This window comes from Gorilla gorilla, chromosome 2 (genome assembly GCF_029281585.2).
Source record: "Gorilla gorilla gorilla isolate KB3781 chromosome 2, NHGRI_mGorGor1-v2.1_pri, whole genome shotgun sequence".
NCBI lineage: Eukaryota > Metazoa > Chordata > Mammalia > Primates > Hominidae > Gorilla > Gorilla gorilla.
Window position 1 is genome coordinate 83,476,942 of NC_086017.1, and position 13,484 is coordinate 83,490,425.

The window sequence follows — 13,484 nt, forward strand, 5'->3', positions numbered from 1 at the left end:
TCCACCCTCAAGGTGGCCAACTTATGACAGCAAATAGCTCACAAACGTATGATGGAAGGACTGATTCCACCTTAGACTCTGCTCACGGGAATGCCATGACCAGCTTATTAAACCTACCAGGCAACCCTAACATCAAGCAAAAATGGCTTATTTCCAATCTCCAGAGACATTCAGCAAGGTGTCTACCACCACTTTCAGTATTCCCTAAATTAAATGAAAATGGCATTTTAGTTTCCTTAAATAAGGTCTAAATGATGTCAAGTTCTAACTTTGTCTCCTAGGTGGTCTGTAACATGAAGCCACCAACAATTAGCTTTGTGCTTTCCCTTCCAATGCCAGGGCAGTTCTCTTCTCTCTCTGACAAGGCCAGGACATTCCCTCTGTCTAGTGTGGTAAATGAGGGGAGAAAAAAAAAAGAGGAAAAAAAAGGCAGGCCATTTATAACTTGCGACTTTTACTTCAATGCTCTTAATGAGCAGAATCTGGCATCCTTGTTACAGGAGCATCTTTCAAGATTGCTACTGAACTTTAGGTGGCACAGGGGTTAAGTTAGGAAGGAAAGGAAAAAAAAATGATCAATAGAGAAGAATAACCACTTCCATCCAGGAAACAGGATGACAGACAGACCCTTTCACTTTGGAGTTGAACTTGAGTACTAAAAACAAGTTTTGTCCAACTAAGTGGCTACATTTCCAGCACAAGTTAAGTGGTGCTTCATTTAATGGTGTGTGTGTGTGTGTGTGTGTGTGTGTGTGTGTGTGTGTGTGTGTGTGTGTGTGTATGCATATGTGTTGTGGATAAGAAAATAAAAGCTGATTTAGAAAACAGAGAAAATATTAATTAAATTTAATAAAACTACCTAGTTATTTGTTTGTTTTAAAGTCACTTATAACAATTATTTTGATTCCTCTAGTGTTCTGATTTAGATTCTAGTATTACTATGGTATGTCCTTAACAGCATTCCACGGCAGTCTCTCTAAATACAAAAGCTACGTTGCATTCTATTGTTAATATGTTCATTCTTGTTAGAATACCAAGCTAAGCAAAATGCTACATTAAATGCACTCAAAATTACCAATATATTTTGACATAAGCAGTTAAGTATGCAGAGAGCTTATCACTATCTTTTTAACTTTTGTAATTGGGATATCACCCACTAAAAACGTCCATTTGAATGATTTCTGCCATCTAACACTCCAAAAGGACAAAGAAACTGCACTGGTTTTATCTTCTCCTTTACTCCTTTAGAAATCTTTAAAAAAATTTTTTTTCAAAATAAACTATTTTAATGTGAGTCCAGGCTGCCTCCACTTTGAAGAGATAACATTTCAGCTTTAAATTGGCTGGCATATAAACACATAAGCAGATGCCCCACTAACTCTAAACAATTTTAGTTTCCTTTCTTGGCTGAGTGTTTAAAGCAAAAACTAAGATAGCTGCCCTTAGTTTTACCATTTTAAAGTTTAGGAATTCAAGTTTTAAAGTTTCTTAGCAAATGATATTAGAAAAACAGATCAGAAATGTCTATTAGGAAGTTTCTATTTGGTCTCTTCATTTATATTAAGATTTACATTGTGTTCAGCATAATTTTCATTCTATGAGAATATTCCTCTATTTTCAGCTTGTCACATTTTCTCACTAGTTCAGCACAGAACACAAATCAACATTTTGGCAGATAGCTAACAATAAAAAGGTAAAATAAATCTGTTTACTACAATAGGCTTTAAACATCATCTTCTTCATCAAAGCAAGGTTGTGGCCTGGTGGTAGGAAGCCATGAAGACCTTTCTCAAGGCCTTTGCTTAATGTCCTCATTTGCATCCACCCCTTTGCCACACCCCCACACCCCCAGAAACCCTCAGAAAGTTCCACTGTGTTTTATTGCTTCACTGAGAATTCAGTTTAATTAAGCAGCTGTGGCAAAGGAATTATTTCCTGGAAGATGGATGGAAATTCTGTGACAACAACAGTGACTAAACTTCCATCGAAGAAATGGCACACTCAAAATAGGTGTCAGCAAAGGCATCTTCCAGAACTTAGTTGCTACTGATTTTATGTTGCCAAAACGGGTTTTGACAGGCAGATAAGATCCAAGTCATTGAAGGAAGACAGGACAAAGGTGACCAATGTTAAATATTTTCCAAAAATGGTGGCAAAGCTGGCACCTTCATAAGCAAAAAGCACAACTGCTAAAGGAAACTTACACTGTCTTGCATGGAACCAGTTAACCAGAAATAACACAATTTCCTAAGTCTTATTGTTAAACAGGACTAAGAAAAAGGTTTACTTGAAATACAAATACTGGAATTCATAAACGCAGATTTTTAAAGTTTAGATTTTACAAAACCCAATGTGGCATACCAAAAATTAAAGTCCTAATTTTCTTATGATACCACTATATTTATATTTTTTAAAAAGAGCAAAATCAGGGATTCCTCACGATTTCTCTCTGTTAACCCCATTCATTCCCCTGCTTCTAAATAAAGGAACTCTTTACTCCTAAATTCCTCCTGGCACTGGGAGAGATATCTATTTTAACCCGCTGCTATTTCTGTATGGACAGCTGGCAGATTCCACCTGTCTGCAGGAGGTGTTGTCAAAGTATCAAATGTCCCCAAGGCCTCATGACATACTGTCACCTGCCCTGAATACTTCTAATGTTAGACTGCCTGCAGTTTTACCCTCAGAAGTTGATTGTGTGACTTGAACATCTATTTCGGAGTCAGGCAACACACATTTACTGACTGAATACTCTGTACCAGGCATGGTGCTAGTACTGAGAATATGCGGTGTGCAGAGCACAGTCAATGTGTCCCTGCTCTCAAGAGCTTACACTCAAGCAGGGCCTTCCTTGATCTTTTCCTAACAAACTGCAAACCTCACAGGGACACTTCACCAGGGGGGGTCTCAGAGATGCTGGACTCAGAGGCCTATTTAGGTGTAACTTACTACCTTCCTACCAGAATCCAGAGTGCAGGCAATCACCACACATGCCACACAAAACATCCCCATCAAACATCAAGCTGATACAAATCTCCTCAACTGGAGGTGAAATTACCCTGCACACCAAAGCTACACACTTAGAAATGAGATGCCTCCAAAGGCTGGAGCTACGTCCCTTTGTGGTAAGTCTATGATGATGCAAACGACCACCAGTTAATGCCATCCATCTGCTGATGGAGTGCAGGGCCCATGAACTTTGCCTCAAATAAGAAGTTCATAAGTGGAAAGGTGACAGGAAGAGGAGATTATTTTTACAAATATAGTCTAATATCAAATTTGACTCCATTCTTTTTGCAACAGGTTTGATTTAGTTCTGCCATGAGCAGATCCAACAGACCACAGGGTACAATATCAGAAAGACATCTGCTGTTAACAAGAAGGCACAGCCCTATGCTCCAAAGCAGAATGTTTTCAAACTGTGGGCCACTGCCCTTTAGTGAGCCATGAAATCAATGTAGTGAGTGGCAAATGGCATTAAAAGAAAAAGAATAAAATACCAATACCAGACTACACTGTATGCAGTAAGGGTAAATATCTCGCATGAAACTTTTTTTCCATTTTTATACATACATCCCAGGCCCACTTACATTTGTGAGTGCTGCACTGGGTCACATATAAAATGTATTTCTTACTGTAGGTCAGTACCAAAAAAGTTTGCAGAATACTCTTTCAAACAACAGTGTAGAATGAGTTGCTGTTTGAGTCATACTTACATCTATGCTTAGGCCGCACGACGGACAAATGTACATACAGTAAATAGCTACAAATGTATAAAGATAGTATAGTTTTTCAGAACTGTATAAAAACAAACAAAAGTTTGTTTATCAAAGAGGGATTCCCCAATTTCTGGTCAGTAACATTAATATTTATCTTCCTGCCTCTGAAGTTTTAGCAGTGAAAGAATTCTTCCTCTCTATACTGGATTCTAATCTCCAAGGACTCTTTCTTTCCTCAACCAACCAAACCAAAGCAGCCACATGAAGAGTTCAGCTCAGACTGGTACACGACAGCCCTGGGCATGCTGAAGTCAGGGAGCACTTCACTTTATTTTAGGTGACCCTGGGCTCTGCCATTAAAACGACCTTGAATGACATGATGTCATTCCACTGTCAATCTCTAACCCAAGTTATCCAAGTCACTCCATTGTCAATCTCTAACCCATCTGCTTACATCTAGAGCACAGAGTCAATCTGAGGCAAAAATGTTTGTTAACACTACTTGTTTTTTAAAAAAAATTTATTTCTTCTAAAAAAACAAACAAACAGTGATACATGTGCAGAACATGCAGGTTGTTTCATAGGTATATGTGTGCCATGGTGGTTTGCTGCACCTGTTGACCTGTCCTCTAAGTTCCCTCCCCTCACCCTCCACCCCTCAACAGGCCCTGGTGTGTGCTGTTCCTCTCTGTGTCCATGTGTTCTCAATATTCAACTCCTACTCACGAGTGAGAATGTGCAGTGTTTGGTTTTCTGTTCCTGTGTTAGTTTGCTGAGGATGATGGCTTCCAGCTTCATCCACGTCCCTGCAAAGGACATGATCTCATTCCTTTTTATGGCTGCATAGTATTCCATGGTGTATATGTACCACATTTTCTTTGTCCAGGCTATCGTTGATGGGCATTTGGGTTCGTTCCACATCTTTACTATTGTAAACAGGTAACACCACTTTTAAAAATAAAATTTATCCAAATGTAACATAAAGAAAGTGAACTCATCCTAAGTGTACATCTTGGTGTATTTCCACAGGTGAACATGCTCCTGAACCACTGCCCAGGTCGGGAGCAGAATGGGACCAGCACCCTCAAAAGCCCTCCTCAGGCCTGTTTCCCACCACTGTCCTGACTTCTACTCCCACTAATTAGTTTTGCTCTTAGACAAAGAGAAAGCAAGGCTCAAAGACCAGAGTTTTCAGCTGTCTAGTTTACATTGACTATCTCTACATGTTCAGTGTTTATTTTTACTCTTATCTTCTATTTACAACACATGACAATGACTTTCCATTTACAGTCGTGACACAGTTTCTTTTTAAAATAAAGTTAAAAGAATGTTGCTTTAAGAATAATGTTGAGCATTTAGCAAAACAGGTGGCACATATATAGCAAAGACTGAGCAGGTGGTGTATGACTGACTCAAGTCTGAGAAACACTTGTTTAGGTTTGATGATCAATGCAAAATGCTAAACAGGCTTCACTGACTATCCCTCAATCTGATTTTTCTCCGATGAACGGGGACTCTTTCCACTGCCCTGTGATATATCAGAAGGACTGATTTCCTCTCTTGAATATTCATAAAACGGTTTAATGGCCATCCTCCCAGAAGATATGATTTTTTTTTTGTTTTTTGAGACGGAGTCTTGTTCTGTCCCCCAGGCTGGAGTGCAGTGGTGCAACCTCTGCTCACTGCAAGCTCCGCCTCCCGGGTTCATGCCATTCTCCTGCCTCAGCCTCCCAAGTAGCTGGGACACTTTTGGTTTGTATTTGTCACAAGCAACATGCTTAATCAAGACTGGAAGACGCTGACTCAGAATGAAAGGAAGAACACTGAATTTCTCTCTTCTATCTCTACTATTTTAAAAGATCACCTAGAACTGGGATGGATTATTACAAAAGGCCACAAATAGCTCTTATTACTGAATCCTTTAATATTCTGATCATGACAAAAAGCAACGAACACTTGTTATGGGCTTAACTTTCAAACAAACTAAAGGAGAAAAGAAAAAGATTATTTAAATAGAAATAGCAATTTCCTTCCTTGTCCTTTTCCCTCTGAATCAGTGTAACTCCCTGTATGTTCTGTTAAATCTGGTAAGTTTAATAGATGAGAACCTCTGAATTTCACTTGTAAGATTTACTAAGTCTATCAAGCAAATCAACCTAAACTTACCTATAAATAGGCTTCACAAGTAATTAAGTCCCTGCATCAAAATAAAGATTTCCTTGTCACCACTTTACATAATACCATCTGCCCAAAGGATTCTCCTTTCATTTCTTACAAAGTATAAATGAAGATTATTAAACACAGACTATATACAAAACAGCTTAAAACTTCATCCAATTTGTCTTGGGTCTTCAAGTGACTTACACAAAATGAAGGCAAAATCTCATGAGTTACTAACGTGAAGCCAACAAAGTGCTTGTGTTCAGGCATAAATGTTCAGATTCATATATATATTCATATAGAGTCATACATGTTCATATATATTTTACAAGCTCTTTAATGCTAAGCAATCTGAAAAATATTATTTGTCAAAACGCAGATTAGCTGGGCTCAGTAGCTCACGCATGTAATCCCAACACTTTGGGAGGCCAAGGCAGGTGGATCACTTGCGGTCAAAAGTTCGAGACCCTCCTGGAAAACATGGCGAAACCCCATCTCTACCAAAAATACAAAAATTAGTTGAGTGTGGTGACGGGCACCTGTAATCCCAGCTACTCGGGAGGCTGAGGCACAAGAATCGCTTGAACCGGGGAAGCAGAGGTTATGGTGAGCTGACATCGCACCACTGCACTCCAGCCTGGGTGACAAAGCAAGACTCTGTCTCAAAAAAAAAAAAAAAAAGAGAAAGAGAATGAAAAAAGAAAAAACGCAGATTAAAAGACTGTAGCTAATAAAAGTTAAAGTGTTTTCTGGAACTTCATTAAAATGCAAATACCAAGGTTTAGGTAACAATTCTCTGAGAAAACAATGCCGTCTAACTTGGCACTTAGTGTGTCCTTCCTCTGGTGAGGTCTCCCTCTACTGGTTCACATACCAGACGGAATTAGTCCTCTAGGTACTAAGATGCTAACTTGGGCATTTGAATGGAGAAATAATAAACGTCAACAACTTTGGTACCTTCATCTAAAAAGAAAGTAGTTCTTTTTTCTAGTTTTCAAATTTACCTTGTAAAATTAAGATGTTGTTCTGTTGAGAGTATTAAAAAGTTTCAAGCTTTCAATAAAAATGATGAAATATTTTTTCTTGCTTGATTCTCTTGCTTCTACAAATTCCTGTATCACCAGCAATTCTATTCCAAGTCCCCCTCATATGTTAATACTATCTCACTCATGTTTCTTACAACCACACTTTTTCAGATATTTCAAAGAATGACACAAAGCATCCGAAATCCAATAATAATGCTGCAACAAAATCATACTTAATCCTATTTTACTTGAAGTTCTCCCTCTTCATTTAAACTAGAGTTTAGAACAAGTAATGAAAATATTAGTGATCCTTATGCAATTCCCATGCCCCATCAGATTCTAACACAGAAGCCATTATATGCATTCCTGAATGATCAAACTGATATTTTGTCAAGATAATACTTAGTATCAGTAAGGGTTTCTATATTCATCTTTATGTCTTACTGTATTTTTCAATTTTTCTACAATGGTGTATTACATTCATATCAAGACATAAAAAGTTACCCTAAAAAGAAACTAAACTATTTCAATTTTAAGGGACATTTTTGCTAAAGAAAGATGAACTGTTCCTAATTTTAAGAAAATCCCAATATTACTCGTGAGTCAATATAAAAACAGAAATCTTAATGTTTTTGGCACTTTAAAAATAGCTGATATTGAACACACAATTGTTTGACTTTATTTTTGGAACACGTATGTCAGCACATATGCAATGAATTACCATGTTGTTCACACTAAGATGTAAATTAAGAATTATTCCTGATTGATCAATTATTGTGATTTATATGGCCTTAGGAAGTGGCAGCTCTTAATCCAGATACAAAGGCTCACTAATATCAAAAAGAAATAAAAAACAAATTAAAATGGTCTACTCACAACTGTAATTTCAGGTTTATGAAACTGTGCCATATAGCCGTCATCAAAGTGTTGGCTTGCTGGAAGCCTCCTCCAGCCCAGCCTCCAAAGACCCACAGGAAACAACACAGCATAGCTAACCACCTGGTGAGCATTTATTCCGGGGCCAAAATTACAGTATTCAGACACACAAAGAATATTTTCTTTATTATGGCAACTTTATCCATATTTTACAGAAGAAAGCAATGCTCAGAGATAAGAAGTTTCCCCAAGATCATGAAGCTAGCAAATGATAGAACTAGAATTCAAAAGCTGACCTGATTCCAGAGTCCTTGGCTCTTAACCTCTGCATATACTGGCTGCCCTTCTAATTAACTTGGTGTTATTTTCCTATAAACATAGGTCTAACATGTAAACTCCCTAGAGCCAGGGAGTTGATTATGTCCTAGTTCTCTGGGTATCCTGACCTATCTCATATTAGGCAGAACTCAGTGCACACCCAACAAGTGAACATATGTCTACTAATTGTTTCTCTTCCCCTGTTATCCTCTCTTATCCTAACAACTCACACAACATGAAGATTTTTTAACAAGTCACAACAATTATGCAGATCATGCTATACGATTCATCCCCTATCCAATGTTTAAAATCAACACCTAACCAGTTTTTGGATATGTGTTGCATTTATCTGGCTAACGGATCCTCAAATCAATATGTCTGGAAACATATATCCATTTCCTAGCAACAATCATTCTATGAAAAGAACAAAAAAAAAAAACCTGTCTTTTTAAATTAGACTGTTGGCATCAATTTTGCTCCACCCCAGAATGTCTCCAAATATTGAAAAATAAAAAATAAACATATTTAGTTCGTTTTAATGCTGACTTGCATTTTTTTTTTTTTGAGGGGTGTGGGAGTGCCTAGGAAACCAAACACTCTTAGGCTTTGAGTTCTCCCGATCCCTGAAAGCTGTCAAATGACCCACTAGGGCTAGCAGGAAAGAAGGAAGTGATGAAAGAAGGAAATAAAGAGAATCAGAAGAGCCAAAAGGGCAGAGGGGAGTGCCACTCTCAGGAGAAAAGGGGTGAGACCCAGTTTCTATGCAGTTCACGTGGTCATCAAAATAGATTTAAACAGGGTAAGAGCCAGAGGTCTCCATTGCGCACTGTGGCACTTGGCATGGCAGACTCATTCCATACCAGCTGCTCTCCACCGTGAGGCTCAAAGTAATCATTAATCCTCATTAGAAGAAAGCAAGCTGCAGCAGCTACCCACCCTGGAGTACTCAGAGTTCCCAGTGAAAGTGGCATAATTGCAAATCAGTGCTTGCAGCTGCCATTCTGCCCTTGCGTCTTCCTATTTGCAATTACCATTGACAATTTCTGATTGTCAACACTCTTTCCGCCTGTTCATAGCACCCTAGTCTATAGGCACTGTGCTTAGTTTAGCTCCACAATGATGTCTGCCTACTGCTCTGAAGCGTTCCCCTAGTGCTCGCTCATGTTACATATATTTCACAGATTAGCATTTAAGTCAGCCCATCCCTAACACACCTTCCAAATTGAATAAAAATGCATCTGGCTCTTTTTGTGTTACAGCAACAGATGAAAAGACAAAAACTTCCTTAAAAAAAAAACAGATAAGGTTACTGCTCTCAAAACCCCCATATTTAAAGATAAGTGTCTAGATATCACATGTAAAGATGACAATATAAAATATATTTGACCTGTATTATTGTCAAGAATTTGTTGTTTTGTTTTATGGTCCTCAGGAAATTACCTAAGATTTAATTTTTTGACCTAATCTTCACTCAAGAATTTAATGGGGACATTGGTTACTTCTAATTTATTCTTCATTTTAAAATGCTTTGTGGATTACCTAATTAAATCTTTTTATGAAAGGAAGACTTTGAGGGACAGATTTAAAACTTCTGTGGAGTCAGAACTCCCAAAAAAGTACATAATGTCAATACAAAGTAAACTCTAACACGGGCAGAGGATGGGAGAGACACTCTGCCAAAGAGAAGCACCCAATATCCTGACTGCAGGGTTTCAGCAGGAGACAGATGCCTCTGCGTTTCCATACCTGGTGCCATATGCTATGAGCTTGTAGAAATGAGAATGTTAAGTGACTTTTAAAAGGAAATATATAAGCAGGTGTCCACTTTGTGATATTTAAAATTCAAAAGACACTTTTAAATTACCAAGTTTTTAATTCTTACTGTTTACTGAAATAAATATACACACACACACACACACACACACACACACACTTTGGAGAACTCCAACATTACAGAAACGTGGCTTTACTTAAAGTTTCCCATAATCCCATCAAACAAAATAACTACAGTAACTATAAACTATTCATTAGCTCAGAGCATTTTTCCCCTGCAAAGACTAATATAAATGCCTTAAAAATAAACAAATTGCATCATACCATGTTTTATTTTTTTGTTTCTACTGGTTTATCTAGTAAAAAGTGAAAAACCTGCTAGGTAAATTCTGCAAGAGTTGTAGCACTCCATACTGTCCACTCTTCACCTAAGTTTTATATTTATCTGACTAGTATAAAGTGATGTATGTTAGAAAGATATTCACTGAAAGGCTAGTTTTGATAGGAAAATAAGGAAAATAATGACAGTAATAAATATAACAAAGCCCATACACCACACAATAAGCTATGCACAGTCATTAGAAAGAAATTAATACATAATATATTGTTTAAGGCAACCATGGACTAAAGGGGGGCTATTTGTTTTTAATTGGTCACCTTGTTAATTCTGGAAAGTATGTCTCCATGAAATAGTTTAAGATTTTCTCAATAATTCTATAGCAGCTCCACATTCTTGCTGATATACATAAACAAGAAGAAAACAGATCTCAGAAAAGTTTTTGTTAACTTCTATATTTGGCTTTAAGTTCTCGTATCCTGTACAAAAATTTTAACTTGAAATAACAATTCTCCACCTTTGTACTTAATTGCAAAAATCCTTTACCTACATTGTTTCCTTGGTCCACCCAGACAGCATGACAGGTAGGAAAGAGAAGCAGTAAATACTCCTCCCATTCTAGAGATGAAGACTCAACATTTAGAATCCCAACACCAGAGTGAATACCTGGGTGGAGACTTAAACCTGGGTCTCCTGATTTAAATCTTAATGGTTCTTTCCATTTCAACATGTTCCTTCTCATAGTAAGGAGATCAGCTGCATTTCAGAGAAGCCTTACCTAACTGTGTTAGAGTCTTCTGTTGCTGTAGTAAAGACTATTAAGGTAAAGCAAAAGTGATAAAAGTGGCTAAATTGGGGAATAGGAGAGGGGAAAATATGATATTCACTTTATTTTACAAGTGGAGACTAAAAAGATGGAGATGTACTGACTTATTGAGAGTGCAGCTATGCTAGTGAAAAGACAGTCATTACTACCAAATGACAATGCAATAGTTCCAAAAACATCATTTAAGTGAGTCTATCCAGAGATAGCAAATATACAGCAAAAAGTCACCCTTCTCCTTGTTTATGTGTCCATGACAAACATCAATAAATGATCACAATGCTCATCTCCACTCAATCCAGGAATGTCCTCAGAATTTTTTGACAACATAATCCAAGGTGATGTCATTGTCATTATGTATACTGAAATTGATATATAAGAAGAAACTCTAGCTTCCACCTTTGGAAACGGAGAGTTGGAGTCCATTACTAATAACTGATCTCTAAAATCTCCTTACTTTTGCAGCTAACAATCTTCTCAACGCAGCTTGAATTATATCAAGTTTCTTTAATCAAAACAGAATATTTGGGTAACCAAGAAAACAGAGATTTCAAATTAACATGAATTGGTTTTACTTCTTAAGTGGATAACTGCTATCAAACTTTTCATACTCCTCTGCTGAATATGGTAAATGGGGATCAGTCCCTGTGAAGGAGAGGAGTATAGCCTCATGTGTTTATTTCTAACATTAACCAAAAATGGATTATGCATATCGTGTTTAGCAAAATAAGTTTCCTGTGTATAGTTAAGCAAGAAATATCAAGTCTTTCTTAAAGAAATGAAAGAAAATGAAAAAATATATAATTACAAAATCATTTGGTTTACAGCATATTTTTTCTCCAAAACCAAACCAAAAATTAAAACACTTTAAACAATTTTCACCAATAATTTTTTAATTCACTGATAACATCTAAGCAAAGATCACAGATTTAATTCAAAGGAAAAAAGCACGTGGATCAGTATTTTAAAAAGGACTCCTCTAGGAATTACAAACTGGATTACAAACTGACTTGGACTGAAATTAGAGGTACTGATATAGGCATAGTTTCCAAGATATACAGATGGGTGAATGCAGAAAGACAGATGTATATGTTATTATCGTGGTGCATGTGTACATGTGTTTATATTACATATTTATATTTTCCAGCTCTATCTGCTGAAGGTGCCTAGAAGCAATGAAATCTCAATCATAATGAGCACCCTAGCACCCATATTTTGGTTTCTAAACACTATTCTCCACTAAATGAAGCTAGAGGTCCTTGAAAAAAATGCACATGTCAGAAGTGGAGCAAGGACAGAAGATTAACCTGGAGTATCTTGTGCCAGGAAGTAGGAAAGTGCTCAAAACATGATGGGAACATGTCAAAATAACACAGGTTAAAAGCTTGAAAGAGCTCCACTGGGCCAAAACTTGGACAATGTGACCACCAAATTATAAAAACTCATGAGTCCATATTGACAGAGAAAGAGACAGACAGATAAACAGATTAAATAGGGGAAAAAGGAATACTACTTCTTATAGTAGAAAGTCAACTAATGTGGAAGGATTGGAGTTAGAAAAATCACCATTTGTCAATCATCACAATAACAGATTCAACCAAACACAGTCAATGGATGATAAAACCAGTGTGTGACAGTTTGAGGAGTAGCAAGACATTTACATAGCCTCAAAGCATCTACCTACAGGATAACTATTGATTATAAAGAAGAAAATGGTAACTTTATAGTGGAGACAGAGAGATACGACTTTAACCAAGTGGTTCAAGTTAACATAAATAAAGGGACAACTTCACCTCATGTGAGACCTGTCATTATGTACTGAGGACACGCTATCACTTCTGTGGTATTCTTGCCCAAAACGTATGACCTGGATCCATCCATGAGGAAACTTCAAACAGAAATTAAGGGACAGTCTAGAAAAGGTCTGGTTTGGAGTCTTTAAAAATACCAATGGTATGGAAGACAAAAACTGAGCAATTGTTATAAAGTAAAGGAAACTAAATAAATATGAAAATGGAATACAACCCATGACAGTGGTTTTATTTTGCTATAAAGGGCATCATAGGGACCATTAGCAAGATCAGAATAAATTCTGAAGATTAGATAACAGTTTTGTACCAACATGAATTTCCTGGTTTAGATTACCATACTGTTACATATGAGAATGTCTTATTCCTAAAAAGTTCACACTGATGAATTTAGTGATAAAGAGTAGAGGAAGAAAAGAATAAAGTAAATGTAGTCGATGTTAATATTTGGGGAATCTGGGTTAACGGTGTACAGAAATCCATGTCTACAAGTCTGAAATTATGTCGAAATGAAACATTTTTTAAAGGGGAGTCTTCTATTACTTTATTTTTAAATAAATACTCCAGCTTAATTCACATTCCATTTTGCAACTTTAGTGGGTCTCAGAACAGTATCTTCTCACCTAATAATAACAAGCAGTGAAA

At 37.0% G+C, this 13,484-nt stretch overlaps 1 protein-coding gene and 1 non-coding gene across 3 annotated transcripts in view; both read right to left on the minus strand.

Moving 5' to 3' along the window:
* Window positions 1-13,484, minus strand: part of PDZRN3 (PDZ domain containing ring finger 3) — a 243,765-nt gene that overhangs the window by 201,859 nt on the left and 28,422 nt on the right. The gene's annotated exons all lie outside the window — the stretch shown is intronic.
* LOC115934176 (U7 small nuclear RNA) lies at window positions 10,218-10,280 on the minus strand. The gene has a single exon (XR_004069999.1). It is a non-coding gene; the product is annotated as a U7 small nuclear RNA (small nuclear RNA).